Source organism: Podarcis gaigeae (assembly GCF_964106915.1).
Source record: "Podarcis gaigeae genome assembly, chromosome: 5".
In the NCBI taxonomy this organism is placed as follows: Eukaryota; Metazoa; Chordata; class Lepidosauria; order Squamata; family Lacertidae; genus Podarcis; species Podarcis gaigeae.
The window spans coordinates 21,109,463-21,132,882 of record NC_139681.1 but is presented as its reverse complement, the minus strand read 5'-3'; the positions used below and the strand labels follow the sequence as shown (position 1 = coordinate 21,132,882).

General features: G+C 41.6%; 1 long non-coding RNA gene across 1 annotated transcript; it reads left to right on the top strand.

Annotated features, from left to right (window-relative positions):
• Positions 1-487: 487 nt before the first annotated feature.
• On the top strand, positions 488-10,659 carry LOC310845419. Its single transcript, XR_014564689.1, has 4 exons — positions 488-935; positions 1,971-2,026; positions 9,793-9,896; positions 10,488-10,659. It is a non-coding gene; the product is annotated as an uncharacterized lncRNA (long non-coding RNA).
• Positions 10,660-23,420: the final 12,761 nt, after the last annotated feature.

Below are 23,420 nucleotides of genomic sequence, written 5' to 3'. Positions count from 1 at the left end.
CTTGAGGCGGCCCTCCTCCTCCTCCTCCTCTTTCTTCTCCCTGGTCTCCCCGCTTCTACCCCCCTACCCTCGGTCTCCTCTTCGCTCCCTCTTCACACAATGACCCCCCACCCCACCCCGCAGGGGGGACCCACCCAGGAGGCGAGATAAGCGCATTAGCATGTCTGGCCTCTGAGGAAGGCTGCCCCCTCTCGCTTTCCATGCTGCTCCTTTCATTCCTCCATCCTTTTGCTCCCCTCTGGCCCCTCCAGGCTCAGCGGGGGGGGGGGGTGTCTGGGCTGCCTTAAATCCGCCTCTGCTTGGAAGTTTTTTGTTCTCTTTTATTTTTGGTTGATCATGATTTTTAATTATTATAAATCAAGACAGATCCATTTAGTCAGAAATACGTCCCTCTCAATCGCTACCATTTCATTTACTTATATACTGCTTTTAAAATGAACCTCACAAGCATCCATTAAAAATGTAATAAAACAGCAAAGGCAAAGTGCAAGTGGGAAAAGTTCAATGATTTTAGGATTGTAGCTTTTAAAAGTGTAGTTTAGTGGGAGGTTGGATCTTATTATTTTTTGTTAAATGTGAACCTCATTTTTGTTCCAAATTGTTGCTCTCTAGACCAGTTTCTATTCACCCAGACCAAATGATTCTGCCACCCTGACCAGTTAATACTTAAACTCTTCTGTATTGCTTCATCAATGTGATTACACTATTGACAGAGAACTTTGATCACCATGTTAACATCTATGATGTCATGAATAGCTCTATCTGAATTGAAATTTACATGGATTTGTTGAACATTCAGATGTCTATCTAAATAGTGTGTGAAGTAATCGTAAGAGAATGATAACTTGGGAAACTGCTCTGCTTGGCTGTCCTCCAATTGCATTCAGGATAAGAATAAGACTACAGTGAGGGCAGGCAGATCTCTGAAGCACCAGGTGTGTATCCTTTCTCCTCAAACTACTTGCCAGCTCAAACACTGCACAGAATTTTCCCCACCGATTGATCTACATTGGATTATTCCTGCCTGATTTAGGGATGCAGGAAGAGCATTAATTAATTAATTAAAAACATTTAAAGACAAGAGAGAGAGAGAGAGATTGCACATACTTTTGTAAACCAAGAAAATCTTTAAGAAAGATACATTAAAAAGAAACATTTAAAGACCACTTGATTGTAATAGAATCTCTGTAAACAAAACATTAAAATTACCAATGACTGACAGTTAAAAACAAGTATTTTAAAAATTTGGAATATAATTTAAATCAGCAGTAAGCTAAAAAGATATTAAAACACATTCCATTTCTACATGCCTAGATAGGCTAGCCTAAGCAAAAACAACTTTAGCAGGTGCCGAATATAGTACTTTTTTGTGGTTATTTTTATTTTCTAGTGCTTGCCAGTTTTTGTAGGTCAATGCCAATAAAGATTTGAATAAAAATAACTATTTTGAGAATCATTTCTGAAAATGGCCTCTCTTCATAGTTGTTTAAAAACAAACAAACAAACCAACCAACCAACCAACCAACAACAACAAATAGCTTGTGTCTACTTCAGTTTCATACTTTCCAAATTTCTCAGTTAAAAGAGGGTTTCCTATTCAGTAAAACAATAGTTACTTTAGTGTGAGTGAATATATATGTATAAGTAAACACACACACACACACTTTTATGGGGCCTGGATACATTCATGTCCTGTTAACATAGCATGGAAACATTACTTTCATTCATGTTGCCGTTTGTTTCATTCATGTTGCCTTATCTAGCTATGAATTCAAGAGATGGTCCTAGACAAGTTCTGTCTCTCAACCCTAGCCCCTTGGAATGATAAGGTTGGGCTTGATTGTGTCCATAAAAAAGATAATTATTTAGAGAGTCAACTTCCTTGGTCTGAGCACAAATTATCTATTCAGTTAACTGTGAGAGAATTCCTCATCTGAAAATTAAGATTACAGGATTTCTTTGTATTACAGCCTTATTCCTGGCATGATGAACCATAATTGATCCTGAGATTGATCACTGCCATTGTGTGAGTATGTTTTAACATGCAGCCTGAAAAGAAGAGGAGTTCTGAAGCATGTGGACTACCCCTACTCATTGGCAGAGTTTGCTTGGAAATGTTTTGCTTTGCTGATGGCAGTAAGCCCTTGTGACTTCCAGCAACCTGCCTAGCATATCAGTTTGTATAGAATGCTAAAACCATGGCTTACTAAACTATGGTTTCTTAAACCATGGTTTAGCTGCATTATGTGTGAACCCAGCCCATAACTATGGTTTATTTATTATGGTTAAATATTCTAGCTAGTTTAGAAATGTTAGCTAATGTTAACCATAGCTTAGTGTTACATGTGAACCTAGATACCCTCCTTAGCTATAGTTAAAGTGCCATCGCCCAAAACTTGCAATGTTGTCAATGAAGTGCTGCAAAAAAATTCAAACTGCTCTCAAGATACAACTGCTCTCATTGTGCTTTTAATGATTCTACAATGCATTGAATCAAGATTTAACTGATTATCTGCCTGATGCCTCAGTTGTAACCATGGTTTATTCACTATGGTTAATGTTACTAAGGGGTTAATGTTACGTACAACCAGGCCAATGACATGTTCTAAGATCTGATTAGTAGCTTCAGTAAGAATTTATAAACTAGTTTTTGAAGGTTTTCCTTCTGGTGGTGTTTTATAATTTCTAATGGTAAGATGCCTAAAAGAAAGATCTCTGGTTTTCTTTTAAAGGTGAGTTTGAATAGTTTCTTAAATTCATTATAGATGTTATCCCAGAATTCCCCAATGACCACATATGGTAAAATAACCCCACATCTGTTTTACATCTCCAACAAATCAGTGATCCTCCTTTATACATTTTTGCTAGTTTCAAGGGGGTATGATGCCATCTATATAGCATCTTGGGAAGCGGGTGGCACTGTGGGTTAAACCACAGAGCCTAGGACTTGCCGATCAGAAGGTCAGCGGTTCGAATCCCCATGATGGGGTGAGCTCTGGTTGCTCGGTCCCTGCTGCTGCCAACCTAGCAGTTCGAAAGCACGTCAAAGATCAAGTAGATAAATAGGTACTGCACTGGTGGGAAAGTAAACAGCGTTTCCGTGCGCTACTCTGGTTCACTAGAAGCGGCTTAGTCATGCTGGCCACATGATCCGGAAGCTGTATGCCGGCTCCCTCGGCCAATAAAGCGAGATGAGCAGCGCAACCCTAGAGTTAGTCACAACTGGACCTAATGGTCAGGGGTCCCTTTACCCTTTACTTTACATAGCATCTTCATGGTGTTTTCCCTAGAGGAAGCACATTCTAACATGCAGAACATTGTGAAGACTGGGCCTGATTTCTGAGTTCACATAATGTGTATAGATATCCATTCTACTGTACATTCTGTTACCATTGCCACTGCCATTTCTAGAGTGCTGAGAGACTAGAGTGCTCCAGTTTTCTCAGGGACAACGTTTTGTTTTTCTTCACAATGCTAACAAAGCCTTTTGACTCTTGGCAGTTTTTTTTCCCATTAGAATGCCTTTGCTTTATTTTAATTCATGACATTTGACAATTTTGTGCAAAACAAACCAGACATTTTAACACACAAGGCATTTGCTATCAGTTCCTGACAGTACTGAGTAATCAGTATTTAAGCAGTCTTTATTATGATCCCTTAACAACACAGTTGTCCCAGTTTGACTCCTCCCACCAATGTGAACAAAGGCTTGCTAGACAGCTGATATCAATCTAGCCTCAATGTCTGGAAATCAGTGATAAGGCATCACATGTTTGCAGTTGAGGGGGTGGGTGGAGTCAGAAAGCGCTTGAAAGGGGATTTTTAATCCTTTCTGCTCTGTTTCCCCCACCAATCTGAATGGCTTCCCAAGCTTCTATTTTCTTCACATGGCAGGGATGGTCAGAAGGTAGATGAGCTCTAGGTGATTTTAAGTAGATCAGAAAGGATTTCTGACTTCCCCATGTTTATCAATAACAGCAACAAAGTAAACCCCCTCCCCTAAATTCAGAATTGTAGGTTCTATACAGTCAAAAGTAAAATAAAATGGGGCGGGGGGGAACAAATTTGCTGCATGGTGCCTGCAAGCTCCACCCTTCCTGCAGGGCAAATACTAGTTCTGAGGGGGCAACTTGGGTGAAATGGCATGGTGTTTTAAACCCATTCCTTAGCACCGCAAACAGATCTGAATCCGTAACTACCACCTGCGCTCCCCCCCCCCATGTTGTGTTTGCCATTTCTAAAATTAACAAGAAATGAGTTTATTACAGATAAACTTACAAAATTAGGTCTGGCTTGGTTCCAAGTCACTTTCTGAGTAACACAGACAAACAATTTCTGCCAATCACCCATTCCAACCACCCTTCTGAGTAATACCCCTCCCCACCTTCTCACTAAATAGAAGGGTCTGGAAACTTCTGTTTCAGTGTATCTGAAGAAGTGTGCATGCACAGGAAAGCTCATACCAAGAACTGACTTAGTTGGTCTTTAAGGTGCTACTGGAAGGAATTTTTTTTGTTTTGACTATGGCAGACCAACATGGCTACCTATCTGTAACTGAAACAATTTTTAGTGTAGGAAGTAGATTTCACATACAGTAGTGCATGGAGTAAATGTATGGAGGTGTGGGCTTTAGAATTTGCATCAGGATGATAGATTTGAATGACTCCCAATACATGGATTGAGTTCCCAGGCCATTAGTTGTTTATCTCTACTCAGTAAAGAAGTAAGGAGTTTTGTTTTGTTTAGTTTTTAAAAGAAGCATGGTAAGAATCAGAATGCATTGTACATCTATTACATTCTTTTTTATTCATTTTTGCTTTTGGCTATTATCATCTCACATAAATCACAGTCATTCTACACACTGGATTCTCTGAATCCCTCCACCTTTCCATGGTTTCCCAAGATCTTCTTTTCCAATGCAGCATATAATATTCTCCATATTTTCTTAAAACACAGTTTTTACCATAGTTCCCACCACATTGCAAGAACTGTTTGGAATCCTGCCAATGTTTTAATTGTTTGCAGTGTTCTTTTAAGTAACTTATAAAGTTTCCCCATTCTTTATTAAATTTATTGTCCCCTTGATCTCTGATTTTCCCAGTCATTTTTGCCATTTCGGCATAGTCCATCATCTTTATCAACCATTCTTCTTTTGTAGGTACTTTGTCCTCTTTCCATTTTGGGCAAATAGCAGTTGTTGTAGCATACATAAATTGTCTATTCTCATCCTTAGGTATTTCTGGATCTAAAATTCTTAGTAAGAAAGCTTCAGGTTTTTTCACAAAAGTAATTTTAAACATCTTTTTCAAATCATTATGAATCATTTCCCAATATCCTTTTGTCTTCTTGCACGTCCATCAGGTGTGGTCAAATGTGCCTTCTTTCTTTACACTTCCAAACTATATCTGTAGCTGTTCTATACATTTTTGCTAACTTGGTAGGAGTTCAGTACCAGCGATACATCACTTTCATATAATTCTCTTTCAACATACAGTATGTTGTAAATTTTAAATCTTCCCTCCATAATTTTTCCCATGATGCCAACTGTATATTATGTCTAATATCCCTTGCCCGTAAATCTACCACATCTGATTCTTGCAGTGCATTTGAAAAGAATCTCCTTTTGAAATATGTATGATCAACAATCCCATTTCTGCATTGATTGTGAAGACCTTCACTGCTGCAAGAATTTGACTATGCACTTTGGAAAGTGTGATGGTTGAATTGAAAATGAGTTCCTTGTCTTGCCAGCCACAGAATTTTAACAAGGCCAGTAAGTTGCTAACCAATCAGAGAATCAGGAAACCATCTTAAAATGCCTACAAAATAGAAAAGGTTTTGTCAAGTGTCTGAAGTTCAAAAGGCAGGAGAGCTGTCTAAACTCAGTCAGGTCTGGGCCCATAATATTGAATGCCTAGAATCTGTAAATTGCAAGCTGTTCATCTGAACCATGGGGGAGCACCACCAATGTCTTCCCTGAAAACCTCAGTCATCAAACTGTGATATAAGGGATCAGATGGGCTGCATCCTCCAGAGACTCCTGTAATAGCTCCTCCACCTCTCTCTTCACCATGTTGCCCAAGAAGGGGATATTTGCAAGCAGATGGTGGTTGTCGTAAAGCACAAAAAAAGGTGCAAGAGGAGGTTGCAACGGGCACAATGACACTTTTTCCTTTCATGCCTTTGGGCCTACTCTCACTTAGATAAATTGCCCCCGCCTTCATGAACAACCCTTTACATGAAGGTTTCTATCCCTTTTCCCTTAAAAATTCTAGCCCCAGAGTATGCTACGAAGGACCTTTGTGAAGGGGTAACTAGTAAGTTGGAGTCTCAGACAGGTTTTCTTTAAATAAACAATAAAGATTTATTTAAGGCAAGATAGTATATAACACAAATGGATTCAACTTAGGTTAGTTCAGAAATAAAGTGCGATTTCACTTTAAAATTGTCCTCAGTTGTTTTTGCATTATTGGTTTGGTTCCTTGATACTTTCTTTCAGTTATTCACCCCCTTTAACAATCCTGCTCCTGAGGTACTTTAAGTAATTGACCACAGGGCTCTCCACACTCCCTCCCTTCACTGGGACTGGGAGTTTTTTCTTTTCCTTAGAAGAATCTCTCCCCTCCAGACTAGATTTGAGTCCCAAGTAGGCTGTTCCTTTCCAGCTCCTACTTCTCCTGGCTCAACCTCTGCCTCCCAGTCTATTCCTCCTATACGACACCACACTCTTTCCTTCACAATACGCTTAGAATGGAAGTTGTTTTTTCCAGAGCCAACTCTTTCTCCCATTCACTCTTTATACCTCAGCCTGTCTCCCTACCTATCTCCCACCCTCTCCAACCACAATTCCAACCCACTTCAACCAACCCTCTCAAACTAACTGTCTCTCTAAAACCTCTCCTTTTAAACTCTCCCTCCTGGAACCACGGCCAATCAGAGGCTGCCATTCATTAACAATTTGCAGGCAGAAAAAAAAAGAAAGAAACACTTGTTGATCCAACTTGTCCAGCAAAACGAACTTTTTCATCACAGAGGTTTCTTCAGGGATTTATGTACTACTGCTTGACCAAAGGGAGCAGGCCCCTGGATACACTTGTCAGCTTTAGCAGCCTGGATGGACAGAGATCAAGAGAACAAGAAGCTGCTTGCAACATTGCAAGGGTCCTGTTCACATCGGCAGACCACAGAAACAGACATTTATCCCACAAAATGTGTGAAGGTGTTGCACTTCCCAGAATAGTTTCCTTTTACTTCTCTTGCAGCTCAGTTGTATTTACAAGTGTTCAATTAGCAGAAATGTCACTAGTGAATTGCTTCCCATCACTGCGTCTTCATGGCAGCAAGACAGGGAACTAAAGGCATGAAGCAGTACCAGAAAAATTAGCAAACAAAATTAGAGAGATATAATATATCACAGTAGTTTACATTTGCAAAATAATTAGAGACAAACACCAGCAGACCATTGTGGGCAATGTGCTTTAAATTGCCTGCAAAGGCTTGGTGGGACAGAAAAGCTTTCTGCCCATTCATGAGTTCCATATGGATACAAGCATAAGCAAAGAGATGGAAGCTGGAAATGAGCTGATGCAAGAGCCAACAGATCCGCTACAGATTGCTGGCCGCTGGGAGAACCTTATTGCAGTGATGGGAAACACTGTAACGTAGTGGTAGAACGTGTTGTCTGCATGCAGAATGTCCCAGGTCCAGGTCCTGGTGTCTCCCAGGTAGTAGGGCTTGATCAGACTCCCACCTGAAACCCCAGAGAGCTGCTCCACAGTGTAGAAGCAGAATCATCAAATGGTGAAGTTGGCAGGGACCCTGGGGGTCATCTCTCCCAAGCCCCTACAATGCTAGAATACTATTGTTTTTCTACAAACAACAAATGGGTAGTTTAAAAAGACCTACCATCAGAAACCATTTCCTCCATTAAATGCATAGTTTGGAAACTGAAAACACACTCATTGAAGACTGTTGGGATGCAACAAGAATAATAAACCAAACAAACAACGAACTCTGTAATATTATCTCCTTGTGGTCTCAAAATATGAGCAACCCATAAAAATCATGAACAGGTGACAACCCTATCATTAAAATTTGCAGTGTAATCCTTATGATTATGATTTTTATTAACTATTAAACAATCAACATTAACTTAGATAACAGCACACAACAATACAATATTTACATCACACACTACATCTACAACTACTTTTCAAAGAAAGAGGAAAAAGGTAAAGATAAAAAATTAAAATAATTAAAATATAATTCCGATTATTCTCATTGTACTATTTCTCATTTTGTTATTTATCACACAGTGCCTTATTGTTGTTCTCTTTTCCAAAATCTTATCAAAGAAGTTCTATTGTTTACACCTTTATATTACAGGAGATCTGCCAGGAGGTTTTTGTTATCACAATAGTTTTTTTAATATTCTTTAAATACTATCCATTCCTTATTGATCTTCTGCATCAGGTATCCTCTTACTCTCCCTGTCATCCTTGCCAATTGTAAGTATTCTATCATTTTAACCTGCCATTTGGTTTTTGTTGGGGGTCTTTCCACTTTTCCAATTCTTCGCCACCAGGATCCTGGCTGTTGTTGTTGCGTGGTCTGCTATTTTTTTTTTTAAAAAAAATTGCTTGAAAAGTGGTCTGCTATTTTTTTAAATTTCTGTTGACATTATTCCTAAAAAGAAGGCTTTTGGTCTCTTTGTAAATGGGAATTTTAATATATTTTTTAATTCATTACTGTATATATGATGTCCCAAAACTCTCTTATGCTCTTGCATTCCCACCACATATGCATATACAAACCTTTACCATTTTTGCATCTCCAGCAATCTTCTGATCTATTTTAATACAACTTGGTCGGGGTAAGGTGTCATCTGTATATCATTTTCATGATGTTTTCTCTAAGATGATAGCATGCTATAAACTTCATGTCCACCTTCCATAATTTCTCCCACTGGTTCATGTGAATATTATATCCAAGTTCTTGGGCCCAACGCACCATCACCCCTTTCTTTTACCTTTTCTTTTACCTCCCACTCAAGATGCAGATTGTACATTTTTGAAATATATTTTCCTTTGGATTGGATTAGTTCTTTTTCCAAATCTGATGTCTTATTTTCAAATCCTTTTTTTAATCTATACTTACTCTTTCATTTAATTGAAAATATGTAACCAATCTGTCAGGTACAACCTAATTTCTTCAAACTTCTTCAGCGTCAATTTGTTATTTTTTTCTTCTAATATCGTTCTATACATTGGCAGTCTCCTTTCATATTTTTCTTTTTTACTGCCACAGCTTCTGTTGGTGAGGTCCACCAGGGGGTCTTAGGTTCTAGTATTTATTTATATTTTTTCCCATATTTTATAAGGGGATTTTCTCACTATATGGTTTAAAAACCCCCTGTATACTGTCACCTTCTCATAGACACCTTCTCATACATGTGCCACAGAAATAAAATCCACTGAATTAAATGGGACTTACTCCATGGTGTGTTTAGGATCGTAGTCTTAATTTAAAAAATGAAATAAAAAAATAAGCTTTCCTTGCAGTTGTGGCTGTGAATGCCTATTTTATTCAGTTGTATTTTATCCTTTCTGATACTCTCCAAACAGCTCTGAGACTTTGGTAATCATCCAATTTTGGTTAACCTGTTCAGAGGAGAGGATTGATCACATCAGGTCAATTACCTCCTTAGTTCAATCTGTTATAAAACAAGAGTGATTACAGAACTGAAAACCTCTCTTCTATCTGAGATGCATTGGTGACACTTTCCTATCACAGGCCTTGGGTGACAGCCCATTAACCTAAAAACACCTCTTTATGAGTAACAGGCCATATAAAACAGGATTGTGGACAAGAGGGACCAGACGCTGTGGCAGAGACAGGTACCAACTTTGTTCCCGTATCTAGTTTAACATAATTATTACAGGAGCTAAGAATGTCAATAGAACCTGAGGGGCTAATTCACCTGCTCATCTTCCAATGTAATATATGCCATCAGTTGCCTTCTAGCTGGTCTATGCAAAAGAATGAATGAGCACAAATCTGAAATGGCAGTATAGAAAAGCCAATGAGGGAACATTTCAGCTTCTCAGGATGCTCTGTCACTGACCTTCATTATTGAATGAAGTGACCTCAAACCATGAGACTATTGTATTACAACGCACCAGTGCTATTATTTGCAGATGGAATCAATACAATAGGGGCTGGGTTTACATTTTTTAAAACCACACTGGATGTGCTAAAAACTGGTTTACAAGTGCAAAGATGTCTGTGTTATCAACTACTGTTTTTGGTGCATCATTGCAGTTCTAAAGGTCATAATCCTCAACTGTATAATTCAGCATTTAGTTTCCCTCTGATATCTTTTTACAAGCTCCCCACCAATTGCGTCCCTGCAACTCAGGATAATACTTTATGCATCCAATGAAGTGAATTATATCGTGTGTGTCATAATAAATTTGTTAATCTTTCAGGTGCTACAAGACTCTTCTGTTGGTTTTGCAGGATTGAAAAGATTCCCCCTGCACCAATTTTACAATGATTGCTTACCGATTAAAATGGTAATCTGAAAAAGCCATTGTGAAATGGGTGCCAACTTTTGTGCTAGATTCTACTGCCTCAAATGAATGGCATCTCAGTCTGTGGTCTTTATCTTGCAGGTCATGATTACAACATGTTTTTGTGCTTAAATAAGAAAGAAACTCTGATCTCCCTCACCCCCTGCTTTGTGAAACACATTACCCTACTGTGGATTGTGGAGTTGTGGTTGTTGTTGTTTTCTAATGGGCCAGCATGCCTACTTTTGCTTTTAATTGAGCTTATTTACAGCTTTTTTTGGGGGGATGAGGGACATACAGAATCAGTATAGACTGAGTGCATCTTCTGAAGGCAAGGATATGGTTTGTTTGTTTTTTAACTGCATGCATTAAATGCTTGTTTTTATTTCTTTAACTGCAAATGATTCAGGAAGAAGATCTGGTCAGTTGGCAACTAAAGAACTACTTGTAGCTATTTTATTCATAGATCTCTTCTATTACATCTAGTTTGTGCATATGTGACCACCTTTCTGTATATGAGGTCTCTTTAGGAGAATGCCAGGTTTTCCAAGCATTCTGCTCCACACAGTAGCCAACCATATCACTATGCAATCCCAAAAGCAGGACACAGGTCAGGTGAGTACCCTTTCACCCTGTTCTTTCCCAGCAATTGATATGCCTCTGATAGCATATATCCATAACGATTAGTAGGCACTGATAGTGTTAGCATTCATGAATTTGTCTAATCTCTTGAGAAAGCCATCTAGGTTGGCAGCCATTATCACATCTTGAGTAATTACAGGGCTGTGCTTACACACACACACACACACAAACACACATTAAGATGTGGACCCAGATCAGCCCTATTCCAACCTAGGTCACACCCAACCCAGATCTGGTCCTACATCAGGGTAGGACTAAAGGGGCAGGGCAGGGTAGGACAAATCCACTAGATTCAGTTTGATCTGCCAAATCTAGCACCCAGCCCCATTAAATTCCATAGTGCAGTGTTGAGAAATATAGTGGACTGGGCAGGTGAGGTGTTATAACGTGGATTTGTAATATATTCCAAGCCTAAAGCCTATATCTCAGTGAATGGAGTAAATTCAGACTCACACAGATTATGTAGAGGTATTCAACAGAGATGTCCTCTATCCCCACTGCTGTTCGCACTTTCCACTGACCCATAAGCAGAGCCATTTAGATCTGAATATATAATCAAATAAACAGGGAACATAATGAAATGAAAAACCCTGAAAAACCCATTTCGAGATGTCTTAGGCTTTGATAGCTTTATACTCTTAGGCTCAGTTGTTTCAGGGTTTTTGCTGGGCGGTGGGCGGGGAGCATGTTGTAGCTGTTGTTGATCTGGTTGTGTATTAGTAAGTTCAGTGGGACTACTTCTAAATTAGTTGTCCTAAGAGGGTCCAATTAAGAATCTAAAATTAACTGACTTGTTTTATTATGACTAAACCTGGCTAAATCAAGGCTGAACGGTACAGAAGGCAAACTGTATTGGACACAATCTAGTTCACCGGCAACCCTCCTATAAAGCTTCATTGAAGGCAGTAGAGCACAAACCTTTTGGGGGGGGGAATAAGGGCAAGAAAATGAAATAAAGTGTTCAAAATATCCCTCCACAAAGTTTTTAATAGATATAAATGCACATGTTGCAGGCTAAGGCACATACAAGTTAATCTTAGATGTCTTTAAAGCTTTGGAGAGCAACCTAACACACTCATGGTAGAAAAATCAATTAAACCTTATATCCCCATCTCAAACTTCTGTGTTTTAAAAAATGGAAGACTCATTAATGAAAACCAAACTTATTAACACAGAAAAGTGTTACTAAATCTACTTATACCAGGATCTACAAATATACTTTTGCATACAAAGAAAATACAGCAATTTCCCACCACATTTCTTGCCACCTACTCTAGCCTCAGATACAGAGACTTAAAAAGAAAAGGAAAGGGACAGAAAGCCATTGGTGCATTAAAATGTGTCTCAGGAATTTTCAGCCATTAGTAGACCTGACCTTTTATCTCTAGAACCAGATGTACTGCGCAACTGACTTTTTTCTATGGGGAAATTAAGCCCATGTTTATATGCTTGCACACAGCAAAATGAATGTTTCAGTAAATGGAAAGTTAAAGGAAGACTCCAGACAAACTTTATTCAAAGCATTGAAGTTATGCATTAAAAGAGGGAGCTTGTAAAATATGTACAGGATAGCAAGGAAGGAGTTGGGATGCTAATCTGGAACCTGACCTAAAGAGAAAAACTGAGAGTCCGAAGCACTTCCATCAACTTTCTGCATTTGTCCAGGATTTGTAGCTGAATAATTCCCCGTTGCAGACCAGGGAGTGTAAGTGCTTGATGCCACGAAGAAGTTCCCAGATGGTGGTGGAGGCTGCCTCACCACCTCCGCACCGTAATATGGAACTGGGCAGTTGCTCGCCTGGGAAGTCTCAGAAAGCCCAGTTCCACAAAAGGCAGCTTGCTGGTAATAAGCAGGGTTCAATTCCGGGGAGCTCTGCTGTTCCGGGGCACACTCTCCTGGCTGCGTGTTGTCGAGAGGTGGCTGCCACAACCCTGCTCCTCTATAGCTTTCAGCATAATGAAAGTTCTGTGGCTGGTAATATTGTTCCATATGAATATTTTGGAGGTTTCCTGGACTGCTTCTTGGGCTGCTGTCCAGGCTGCTTCTTGGATGGCTTCTTTCACTCCGGCTATAAGGAGCTGCAGCATGGTTCCCGATCCTTATCCTGGAACCAATGCTCTTTGGTGTTCTGGCCCTTCTGTTTTGAAACCAGACCTGAAGAGAAGAAAGGAGAGAACCAGTATAGAAGACATTGTTACCATGAATATGTCTTTTGGATCCAACAGAGAGAATTACATTTAATAAATTATGCTTATTCCTCTGGGGTTTCTCTTTAGTTCTCTGCAGCATTTTTCTACTATCTTCAGCTCCACATTCATATATCCCATGTACATAATCTCTAGTTACTGTTAGATATAAAGCTTCTAAATTGGAATGACTAAATACTGCTCTTTGACTGTATTTTGTTCTGCAGTATCAGAAAAAGCCACCTTTAAAAGCTGCACAAGTGTACAGTTCCACAAGTCTTGCTATATTGAAGTATATTGTTAATGCCAAGTGGATGGCTGCATACAAGACTTGACATCTCTGTGTGCATTTGTGCTGGAAGGCAACACTTTATGCCTGGCAATTGTTTTACAATTTCCATAAACTTAGTAATAGTAATTTTAAATGGCTCACTCAGAAGACCTACCCATTTGTTGTGCCCTGTTTGGGGTCTTCTGCCTCAGCCTCCCAAGTGTCCTGGGGGTAATGGACTAGGCAGGGAAGTGTATTTATATATTTTCTAAATGCCAATTTCTCTGTAGGAGAGAACTAAGTACTTGCTCAACTTTTGCCAGAAAAAGCAATGCAGCTTAACTCGTTTTAGTCTCCCCAGTGCAAGCTGCTTATGGCTGCAGTCCTCTGCACTTTACCTTGGGAGTTAGTGTTAACTGGATCAGGCTGCAAAGGCAGCCTATAAAACCAGATTTAATGTACTTTTAACACTAAGCCCATCCATTGCAGAAATTAGATTTCTAAGCTGGGTCCCTGAATTTTTTTTTAATGATTTAAAGTCAGAATCTGCATCAAATGAATGTGTGCTGTGCATAAATTTACTGGGAAGGAAAAGGAAGCCTTAATCAGGAACCAGGATTTCTGAACAAGTATGCGCACAATTTCTCCCTAAATTTGAAAAGTAGGGAGCACCACCTACCCTTTACAAAAAGCCTTTACATCCACGATATTACCCCCCCGCAAAAAAAAATAAAAAATCAAAGAAAGAGGAAGTTAGCTCTTGAACAAGGCGCCTTTCGCGATAAGCTGAGAGGCACCCGGGTGAACTAAGGCCTTCGACTACGCAAGGATTATTCGGAGCGTTTCAAATTCTTCCAGTATGTGCGGTTTAGGGAAGTCTTGGGAGCCCCCACCATCCCGATTCTTACGTTCACACGATCTTCCTCGACTCCGATGCACCTCGCCAGCGCCTCCCTGGTCTCGTATCCGGGGTACTGGTTCTTTTCAAATTCCTTCTTTAAAAGCTCGATTTGGGCAGGGGTGAAAACGGTCCTTTTTCTCCTATGTCCCCCGACTTTGGGGTGGCTTCCTCCTGGGAAAATACAAAGAGGCAAATCTGAAGGAAGCGCTCGGCTTAAACTGAACCGACGCTTGCAGATCTTCCTCCCTGAATTGGCTTTGCCTTAACAATGGACACTAATTTTAAATAAACTTCCGGTTGCTCTGAACAAGGCTTGCATGAAAACAAACCAAAAAAATTTAAGTAAGAAGTTTACGCTCTTATTTCTATGCCTGCCATCGTTTTCCGTAGCCGATCCTAACCACGATTATTGGGAAATTGAATCCCGTTTATGTGAAAGGGATTTAACATTCAGAAAGTGTGTGTGTAAATGCTTCATGCAGTAAATGCTTCATGCTTACAAGTAAAATATGTGTAAACCAATATTGCGAAATGTTTCCAACCGAAGACATTTGAGCCCCTGTGTAATCCCTCCCCGGCTACCACAAATGGGTCTTTCCTACACCCTGATCCTGACCCAGAAACAGAAACAACCTTACTTTATAAAAACCCTCGTTTATGAAACCCTGAATTTATATAAATCATTTGAGCAATTTTGTAAAGACAAGTGAACTAAAAAAAATTTAAAGGCAAGTGAACTATTCTTACCTCGGCTGGTGGTTTTCATCTTGCAAATGCGCTGCCTCGCTCTCTTCCAACAAAGCTGCTTTTCGCTTCCAAAATTGCCCTTGCTCCTCAAGGCCCGCTCCAGGTTTCTGGAGTTCGGCGCCTTTATAGCCCCTCCTGGCTGCCAATTGGCCGGCGCGTTTTCCTTGGAGAGAAGCGCTCCAATGGGGAGGCGGCTTTTGGGGAGGAGCGAGTTTCAAGTTCACTTTTCAAGCGCTGCTTGACGAATCTAGATTGGCCGGAGCGCACCCTTCCCTTGGCATCAGCCCTTAGCAAAACTGGAAAATAGCCCCATAGGCTTGGAGATTAGGGCGCACAGTTGAAGAGAAGGGAATTGAGAAGACGGGTTGGGGAGCTAGAGAGCCAGACAGAACTGTGGTTTATTTTTTAAAAAAATATTATTATGAGGCTTTCATTATACAGACAGAGATGCGCCAAGACTTAGGCATGTTGAAAGGCTTTGCCCAAGAAGCCGAGATGCAGCAAGTACACTCTGAAACCCCCTGCCTTTTGAGATGAAGCAGGCGCCTTCACTGCACCCTTTGCGGCGCCTGCTATAAAGGGAAGGCAAACTCCTCTTGCCAAAAGTCAGTAGGTCTTTCAAGCCCAGGCGGTTGATGTTAGATGCTCGGAGTATTCAGCCCCGGACAGACGTCGCAACCAAATCCTGAATCTACACAGTCTCAAGGCACTATCGCTTGAAACTGCAAGGGGGTTACATTCTCTTTCTTTCTTCTTCTTTTATTAAAGATTTTCTTGTTTTACAGAAGTATGTGTAATGTGTCTCGTATTTTTTACATGTAACATTTTTACTAATCCGTTTCATTTGTTGAGACATTAGGGGGAGAAAAAAAGGGGTGGAGGGTGGGGATATGAGTGGGGGTGGCGTGGGTGGCGATGTTTCTATTATGCTTAATTTATGTAGGGTTTGCTCTCAGCGTTGCTTGTGCTGTTCACTTGTATTCCTAATGGGGTTGCATTCTGAGTGAAAGCGAGTTTTCCGTTTCCTAGGCTTGCTTCACACGTTGCTGGTGCTTCCTTTCTTGTTCACTTCCACTATTTCTCTTTCTGTCTTTCTATCCCCACAACTTTCACGTGGCATATTCCTCTGCCTTTCAGGGACTTGCGGCATCCAAATAGCCTGCCGCTCCGCCCTGCACCCGGGGCAGGATAGTTCCCTCCGATCCTCAAAGGAACTGAAAACGTTCTGCAACCTTCCAGCTCATACAATGAATGTTCCCAGTCCCTGGCAGTTTGTTAATCAAGAATGGTTCTCTGATGGTACATTCTTTGCTATTTTTGCATAAGATAATTAACACAAGGGACCCTCCCTAGGTGTATCTATAAACCCTAATCATAGGTATGCTGACTCAGAATCGGCAAGGAAACTTTTTTTCGAGTAAGAACTACATTTTTACGACGGAAAAGAAGCTTCCATGAAGGTTGGGGGCGTTACAGAAAGATGTGGAAACCTCAGCAAACATATCAGTACCGTCTCGGGAAAGATTTTCCCTGAACAAAAGAGGGCTCACATTGGGGGTGGGAGAGACACGGTTAAATGTGTCTAATTTCTGCCATCATCATCGCTTAGAAGTTCGGTATATTTCTGCAGAAGGCAATTGATTTAAACATGTATTCCTGTAAGGTACTTACAGTAGGGACTGGCAGAATTTCCTGGAAAACATTTATTTGTATCCTTTGGGATACAATACATTGCAATCTATCTCAGTATATTCTTCATCATAGCGGTGGAACATCTACCTAAAATATAAGGGGGTTCTTATTCGTTCCAGAATATAGAAATGTGTCCAAACTAATTTGCTTCAAAATTCTGTTATTTTGGAAGGGAGATTTAGGTTGCTGTGCTAGCCTAACTTACTTGGGACTTAGGACCTACTTCTGAGTAGGCATGGTTAATTGTGTGTTTTGGTGTGGTAGTGAAAAGTTGCAAACTGTACCACATGGGTTACTGTTGTGTGATTTTTATAGAGTTAAAAGTATAAGACTTATTTGTCTGCTATATGACTTTCTGTTTGCTTTCTTGCTTGATTTATATTCCACCCCTCATCACAATATCTCAGGACAGTTCACAAGACTGATAGATAGATAAAACTTTATTCGCATTAGACAATGGCCATAGCAACAGTAAAACATGACAGTATATATACACAGAAAAGGAAATTTGATATAAGAGCACAATTTAAAGTCCTGAATTCTGATTGCCCCAGCTATGAACCTAGCAACCTTTGCTGTTATCTGCTCATCTTGATCTGATAGAAGAAAGGACATTGTGGCAGTGGATGAGTGCCCTGGGATGGTTAGTACGGGTGGGGTGATAATCTCGTTCCGCAGGTCTTTGTAGACAGTACAAGACAGGAGGACATGTGCTGCTGTTTCGGTGCTACCATCTCCAGGGGCAAAGACGTTTGGCAGCCGGGATCTTTTGGAATAGACCCTCAAGTACCGCAGATGGCAAAACATCCAGTCTTGCAAGTGTAAAAGCACGTCTGTATTTGGGGATAATAAGTTTGTGTACATATGGGGCCAAAGAATCAAAATGGAGAGGTGCAAAATGAATATACCAAGGGCAGAGTTTCCTTAGGTTGTTCTGATGCTCCATATCTTTGAGACATTGACCAATTAGACTGTTTGCTTCAGTAGGGCCCATAGTGGGTAGGTGTTGTGAGGACAGGCTACAAGAGGGAAGTTTGTGATGGACTGTTTTAAGCCAGCCACTTTTATGGGAGTCTTGAAGTACTAGGGATAATAAACCGGGGGGGGGATTTGAGTTTAGGCGGAGACAGAATTTAAGAGTTCTTTGCCAAGTCCCTACTTCTACTGAAGGGCTGGGCCATTTCCCACTCCCCCACTCCAGGTCCCACGCAAGCCCACCCCACATAATTTATCACATGACATGGCACATACACACCATTTGAATAGCAATGCCCATCAACTTGGGGGGGGGCCCAGATATTTTAGGGGGGGAAAGGGATCATGGCCCATAAGAATTGGCTACTATGCCCATTATCATATAATTGCAATAAAAGGTAAAGGTAAAGGTACCCCTGCCCGTACCGGCCAGTCTTGACAGACTCTAGGGTTGTGCGCTCATCTCACTCTAGAGGCCGGGAGCCAGCGCTGTCCGCAGACACTTCCGGGTCACGTGGCCAGCGTGACGAAGTTACTCTGGTGAGCCAGAGCCACACACGGAAACACCGTTTACCCTCCCGCTAGTAAGCGGTCCCTATTTATCTACTTGCACCCGGGGGTGCTTTCGAACTGCCAGGTTGGCAGGCGCTGGACCGAGCAACGGGAGCATTGCAATGCCATCAGCTAAACCTTTAAAAAGTTATAGCAAATTAAAACTGGATAAGACCATAGTGTGTATATGACAGTACAGTGGTACCTCGGGTTAAGAACTTAATTCGTTCTGGAGGTCCGTTTTTAACCTCAAACTTTTCTTAACCTGACGCACCACTTTAGCTAATGGGGCTTAAAGTGGCACTTTAGCTAACGGGGCTGCCACCGCAGCGCGATTTCTGTTCTCATCCTGAGCAAAGTTCTTAACCCGAGGTAATATTCTGGATTAGCAGAGTCTATAACCTGAAGTTTCTGTAACCTGAGGTACCACTTTATATATTTAGCGGTGTATTAGAATGTTGGACTGAGGCCAGACAGGGTTCAAATCCCTACATACCCCCACACCCACCCCACAATCCCTGCACACACCCCCACACATACCACAATCCCCCCCCACACCCCACACATACCACAATCCCCGCACACACACACCAAAATCCCTGCGCACACACACACACACACACACACACCACAATTCCTGCACACACACACCCCACAATTCCTGCACTCTCTCACACACCCCACAATCCCTGCACACACAAACGCACACACAACCACACACCACAATCCCTGCACACACAAACGCACACACAACCACACACCACAATCCCTGCACACACACACACACCATAATCCCTGCGCACGCATACGCACGCACACACACACCACAATCCCTGCACGCACACACACACCAATCCTTGCACACACCCCACACATACCATAATCCCCGCACACACACACACACCATAATCCCTGCGCACGCACGCACGCACATGCACACACACACACACCACATTCCCTTCACACACACACACCCCACAATCCCTGCACACACCCCACACATACCACAATCCCCGCACACACACACCATAATCCCTGCGCATGCACACGCACACGCACACACCACAATCCCTGCACACACACAACCAATCCTTGCCCACACACCGCACAATCCCTGCACTCTCACACACACACTACAATCCCTGCACACGCACACACACTACAGTCCCTGCACACACACACACACCACAATGCCTACACACACACACACAGACCACAATCCCTGCACACACAAACACACACCACAATCCCTGCACGCACACACACACCACAATCCCTGCACACCCACACACACGGCACAATCCCTGCACACACACACACCGCACAATGCCTACAGACACACACACACCTCAATCCCTGCACACACACACCCCACAATCCCTGCACACACACACCAATCCTTGCATACACACCCACAAACCCCACAATGCCTACAGACACACAGACACCACAATCCCTGCACACACAACCACACACACAACCACACACCATAATCCTTGCACACACACACCCTACTACCAGCCCCAAAGCTCACTCGGGCGCAAGCCAGTCGCCGCCTCCCAGGCTGGTCTCCCTCGCGGGGGTGTCGGGGGCTGAGAGGGCGGAGGGGGGAGAAGGAGGTGGGCCGCCTCAATGTCCCAGGGGAAAAGGTGGGGTCCTAGGAGAAAACTCTTGCCCCCAGGTCCCTTGTCCCCCCCCCCTCCCAGTGCTCTAATTGCAATCGACCAGGGCAGGGCTTACCTGGCCTCCCCCCCCCCAATCTTCTATTCAAGTGGCGCCCCTGGGTGGGATATAAATAGAGAAATAAGCTCGTGGAACTGAAACTCGGTTTCAGAACCATATGGGTGGAAAGCAGAGGGAAAGCAAACCCTGAACTGCATAAGCAGAATTGGTCCCTTTTCTCATCAGAAGCTCAGCAAGGATTAGCTTGGTTTAAGATTAGGGACAAGAGGAAATACTGAATGATGAAGTGATAATGTGTAGCATTATAAACAGATTGGAATCTTGTAAGGCATTCCCAATACTCTCCAATAGCATCCTCATTTAACACTTTGAATTCCAGGATTTAACCCAATGTCTGAGTCACATCATCAAGCTACTGTGGATTTTGGTTTGGGTGAACTCTTCCTTCGTGGAAGTTGCACGTAAAAGCAGAGAGGGGATCCGGCAGAACCAACCCCTTTCTGTATTCAGGCAACATTTCAAAAAGGGAGTGCATTATGCAGCATGGCAGGCAGGCAGGGCTCAGAAAAATCCATCCCCCATAGAATCACATGCACAAAAACACACGTATATATCTATATCCATATATGCTTTATTGTTTTCTGCAAAAAGTACAAAAATATATTGTGCTTACAACACAATGCATCAAACATTAAAAAACAAAACAAATAAATAAATAGCAAACCAAGAAACCAATAGTAATAATAAATAATACTAATGATGATAATAATAACGAACAGTTTATACTTATACCCATATTAAAATAACCAAGAACCCCAACTAAACATTTAACCCACATCAACCCGACAAAAACAAAAGCAAAATTGGAACCTTTTGAAACATTTACCCAATTGTTCTAACTCCAGATCTTGACTTTGGTCCTTATTTGAACAAGTGGCCAATTGTTCAGCTTTTATTTTTGATTTCAGTATTGAAGTGCATTTAGCTTGCTTGGGCAAAGGGAAGAGAATGCTTCAGTAAAAGGAAAGCCAGATGATGATCCCAGACAAAGGCATTAAAATAACAAACTTTGTTGAAAAACTATAAAATATACAAAATTTAAAAGTTGGGGGGGGATTTATATGGATGGGTAACCCTAGAAGGCGTCGGGAGAAGGAAATGTTTTAAATGTGTTGTAAATTACAGTATACAAATGTGACACTAGATGGTGTGGTGAGCTATGGGAAATTCAATATATTTTTCAAATTTTTTTTTTAAAGCATTTGCAGAGTGTTTTTTATGTGTAGATTCCACCCAGGGCAGCCCATAACGCTGCAGTCTTTCCTCATCCACACCAGATGACACACCACCTAGTACCTTTCCTTTCGCTAAGATTTAGCAGTCTCTCCTGCGTAATGATGCTCTCTGTTCTCCACCACTCAACTTTTTCCCTCATTCAGAGAGACGGATGTGTGGAAATAAATCCCGCACCTTCCACTCCCAGAGAGGCTTGCCTGGCATCACTTTGATGTTTTTGTATGTGTCAGGTGAAGACATTTAGATCTAGTTGCAGCTTTGGATCTTGTTCTTATTGCAGGTTTTATCCTCCAGTCTTAGCTTTTTGATCTCATTTGGGAGTTGTTTTAATCTTACCTTTATCTATTGTATTACATTTATCTCTCTCTCCAAAGCTGTTGTAGCATCTAGATTCCGGCATTTTGCCTATGTAATCCAGAGAGCAGTTTGGAATCAGGGACAGATCTCCTACGAAACAAATGAATCTTAAGATTCTGGGTGCTTAATCTCAGATGGATTTAGTCCACATTTGTAAACATTTTTATTCACACCAGTGTCTTTGACACGTGAGACAACCCAGAACAGAAATTCTAATCAAAGTCTGATTTTTTAAATGTGGTGATCTGTTGAAGAAGACAACAGTGGTTACCCAGAACTCATTGCTAGTTGTGATGGGGCCCCCAGAACAGCTCAAGTTCAGGCCCCCCAAAATGTAGGTCTGTCACTGTTTGGGACTTATGTTGGGAGAACTGTAATAGTCATCTGTTGTTGGGTTTGAAAACAGCAAACGAGGGGAGGGGAGTAGAGATTCCGAACTATTTGTGGCGCTGGGGAAGAGGTGTAAATACCATGCTATTTTACCCATCCAAGTTGCCCACACAGAACTAATATTTGCCCAGTAAGGGGATTGGAAGTCACAGGAACCATGCAGCAAAATATTTGCTTCCCTCCCTTTAACTAGAACCTAGGATCCAGCAATAAAGAGCTTAGTACAAAAGCCATACACTTAGAATACAAGAATTATGAGCCCAGGAACTTGTTTTGAGAATCAGAATTAATGGGAGCTCACAGGCTTTCCACACATAAACCCGTTCCTGGTTAACTCAAGTATTCTTCACCTGAGCAGTATAATGTAGAGGGGGAGGGGTCTATTTTGCGGTTACTGTGTTTATAAGCACGGGGAGGTGAGGTCAGCAATCCTTTCTGATCTACTGCAAACACGCAGCGTTCTTCCCACCTTCTTCCCACCACTGCCATGCAAAGGAAACAGCAATTTAGAAAGCAATTTGGACCGGAGGGGGGGAGCGGGACAGGGATTAGTTGCGCCCCCCATCCCACCCTATGCATACAAGCGTGTGATGCGTTATCACAGATCTCCAGTTCAGATAATTGAGAAAAGGGCCGGCAGAGTGATCAAGTGGATGGAAGAATGAGGAAAGGTTGGAGCATTGGGGACTTTTTGGTTTAGAGAAAATTTGGATAAGAGGTGGCATGACAGAAAGTTATAAAATTTTGCATTGCATGGAGAAAGTGGATAGAGAAAAATTTCTCTCCCACTAAACTACACTTTTAAAAGCTACAATCCTAAAAGCATTGAACTTTCCCCCCTTGCAGTTTGCCTTTGCTGTTTTATTACATTTTTAATGGATGCTTATTGTTTTGATATATTGATGTAAACCACTTTGTGAGGTTCATTTTAAAAGCAGTACATAAGTAAATGAAATGGTAGGGATTAAGAGGGTCGTATTTCTGACTCAATGGATCTGTCTTGATTTATAATAATTAAAAATCATGATCAACCAAAAATAAAAGAGAACAAAAAACTTCCAAGCAGAGGCGGATTTAGGGCAGCCCAGCCGGTCCCGCCCCCCCCCCCCCGCGCTGAGCCTGGAGGGGCCAGAGGGGAGCAGAAGGATGGAGCAGC